The sequence below is a fragment of the Bactrocera latifrons genome, unplaced genomic scaffold (assembly GCF_001853355.1).
Source record: "Bactrocera latifrons isolate USDA-ARS-PBARC rearing strain unplaced genomic scaffold, ASM185335v1 scaffold_993, whole genome shotgun sequence".
Classification (NCBI taxonomy): Eukaryota; Metazoa; Arthropoda; class Insecta; order Diptera; family Tephritidae; genus Bactrocera; species Bactrocera latifrons.
In genome coordinates, this window is record NW_017537704.1 from 20,639 (window position 1) to 24,374 (window position 3,736).

A 3,736-nucleotide genomic window follows, 5' to 3' on the forward strand; every position below is an offset into this window, starting at 1 on the left:
ATTTTTTATTACTTTTTTTTAGTTATCAATTTAAAATAATATCAAATTTAGCGCAAATCACCTTAATGACGTAAAATCTATTAAGTTCCTGTTCGTCATAAATACCAACAAATTGTAGCATTGGTGCAATCCATCACACTCTTACATAATTCGAATATTTAAGCGTACTATTTATGCTTTAACCAATTTATAATTTCATCTGATAAAAATAAGATTGATTGTGGTGAAAATTAATATTATATTTTTGAGAATTTGAAAACAACCTGTACCTGACAGTAATGTCATAAATCTGCGAGCACTTAGCCTATACTTGCTCATACTATATAACATTGTTCACCATGTGGTGAAAAGAACTAGTTGACTACTTACAACTAGTGTCAGACTGGATCGGAATGGATCGGACTATGCTAGTATGAGGTTGGAGTTTTTATGAAATCAACACATGAGAATAGACTGAGGACTTAGTAAACCACAGTCCACAGTTCTATTTTTACTTCTAGATTATGATCCGATTTGGCCGATAGGTGACATTACATTCGAATCAGGCTACAAACGTATGTATTGGCCGAATCGGTAGGAACGTATTTACATGAAAACGACAAACAACTATATATACATTGGCAAGGCATTAAAAACTAATCGACGACTGACATCGCTGAAATATTCACTAGCCTGAGATCTGTCTATATATTTCCTATATTTACTGTTTATTCCTACTATTTGAATGCCCATAAATTAAGACCTAGAAACAATTTACATACCAGAATTCCGGCTTCTGTGTTAGATCGGCCGTAAATTAAATTTAAAGAATATGTGACGAGATTTGGGAGTTCAGATTGGAGCCAAATATCTGTTAAACAGATGAGTATCGACTCACTTAAAAGACTCGGCCGAATACACCGGATCGCATATAGGACAAATAAATACTACTATTAATACGGATTTCAGTTTCGCTTGTTTCTATTGGCTTATATAGGACAGATTTTTCATTGACCGATCTCTACAATTGGTCTACTATACTTTCACTTGATAATTAACATCTAAACTACTTCTTTTCAAACTAGTCTCTGGCTTCTTCGTATGTTACTTTAACACAGATATTACTAAATATGCGTTGTCAAAATATATTTACCAAAAATTTTAATAAATAGCAGACGGTAAAGTCATATGCCTCACATAACTAGCTACATTTGCTTTATGCGCTGTCTGATGAGCCAGCCGTTGCGTACCGTCGGAAAAAACCTGAAGCGTGACAGATAAACAAATAATTCAATAATGACGTCAATGAGGAAAAAAAGCAAAAGTGAGATAATTAAAAAAAATGATGATCGAATACCGCAAATGAAAAGAAATAAAAACAGCAACTAAAAAAGTGGGCAAAGCAAGTAAATAACGTTTCATTCAAAAATATTCACAAATCAAATATGGCGCAAAAATTGCTGCTGAATGAAAATTCAAATAAAGAAAACTACAGAAAGTGCGTGTAAACAACAAAAACGCATGTTGCCATATGCGCAAAAATAATAACTCACAAAGGCTGGAAATATTAAAAAAAAAAAATTGCAAAACGGTGAAAAATACAAATATCGGAAAAGGAAAAAAAAAAACGAATTTTGAGAAAATAAACAAACTTTTGTGTGAAATGAAGGAAAATATGTTGAAAACAAAAAAATTAAAAAAAAAAAAACATATCTTGTGATAAAAATTAATATTTTGGTGAAGTGCGGTTTTCTGTCTAAACAAATGTATTTCTAAAATTATAATCTTTATTTTCGAAACTTTCTTGATTTGTTTATTCCAAATCTCCTTTGCCTGCATTGTTCGCATACCAAAATGGGGTTATTTATGTTCGCCGTCCAAATGAATGCTTTAAATTCTTTTTGTTTTTATTTGAAAAATGTTTTTTAATACCTAATTTTATTTGTTTATATACAGTCATATAAATACCTAAATGTTACGTCATTCAAAAATGTGGTTCACTGCAGTCGCGCCTCAAAAGCACTCACATCTTCAACGTCATTGATTATTTTTTTAGCTTTGTAATTTTTTTTGCTCACTAACTTTTGTTTTTTATCTTTTATTTTTATGTTATACTTTTTAACAAGACAGGATGCGTATATTATTATTAGTGCTATTCGCATATTGAACTATTTTGTTTATTTTATTAGCGTAAACAAATGTGCTACACTTCGCCCACGGCCTTGATAGTAAACAATGAAGATATTGTAATCTTAGAAAAAAACAGCAGAAAAAACAGTGCGTAGTTTCGTCTTAGTGTTAAAAAATAAGAATCCAACAAGTATCTGCGCATTTTTTGCGAACAAAAAATAAAAATACTAAAGTCTTACAAATTTTCTTTGATGAGACTTTTAATATATTATTAACTAATAAATTACTTAATAATGCGAAACCTAAGCCCAATAAACATGTAATTTGGGCTATATAAATAAATTTATAATAAATTCAGTAAAATATTGTTTCCGATGTTAGGTTAGGTAAGGTTCTGCTTGAGGCTGATCACTCAACTATCAGCAATCGGCAAATTGACGTGAACCCAATAGAAATCCGTTTTGGCTACAACAATTAAAGATGGACCTTGCTGAGAGCGAAGAGTTCATGCGATTGTATACCTACTGGAAGTTGATCAATGCTTGCTAAGCCATCACAAAAATTCAACAGAAAATATTTCAAATACAAACAACCTGGTATCTAGTCGTGGGTCAAGTCTCTCCTCCTCTCTATGAAAAAAAAAGACAGCATAGTTAGAGATATTCCTCAGTCGAAAATTCTTGAAAATCGAACATCTGGCTATAACTGCAACTGTACGGAATTCTGTATTATTTCAAAAATACTCTTACTTCCAAAAAAAAAAAAAAAAAAAAAAAAAAAAAAAAAAAAAAAAAAAAAAAAAAAAAAAACTTTGCTCTATTGTGACGCATCGATCTCACGTTATTTTGTATGATTTCGAAATCATACTGAATACTTCAACAACCAATATATTATATTATATATAATTTAAAGATCTTTCAAAACCGAAATACGTGTATATTGGTGTTAAATCACATACATATGTATATGTACAGCGGGTGGAAATAGAAAATATGTACAAGAAGAATTTGGGGGGTAAATAATTTCAAATATATTATACTATGAAGTTGAAATATGGTTGAACTTGTTTTTTGCAATATTTCTATAAATAAGCATTCATATTTTTAAAAACGAACTCATATTTTTCACTAAATTTTGAGGTATTATTCTCGCGCGCACATATTAAAAAAAAAAATTAAAATTCTTCTACATACATCAAAATTTCCTCGACTACTATATATACATATTATATATATATACACAACGATCTATAAATACGCGAATAAAAACACTTAGATATTTTATTAATAACACTTTTGGCAGCTAGCAAAGCAAATTGAAGTGTCGACAACAAGGTACTTAATGAGCGAAAAACGCATTAATAAAATGCACTTCGAAATGTTGTTTGTGAACAGAAAGCTATAAACAATTTATAGAAGAATGCTTGACAATTTTCTTATAAATAATATATTTTTGAAATATTTTCAGGAAAATTTAAAGTTAATGTTAATGTTAATGTTATTAATGTTAATGTTAATGATAATGTTAATGATAATGTTAATGTTAATGTTAATGTTAATGTTAATGTTAATGTTAATGTTAATGTTAATGTTAATGTTAATGTTAATGTTAATGTTAATGTTAATGT

General features: G+C 29.3%; 1 protein-coding gene across 1 annotated transcript in view; it reads left to right on the plus strand.

Moving 5' to 3' along the window:
- The window catches only part of LOC108978043 (dual specificity protein phosphatase 18), a gene marked incomplete at its 5' end in the record, with an annotated part of 16,112 nt that overhangs the window by 10,884 nt on the left and 1,492 nt on the right, over positions 1 to 3,736 (plus strand).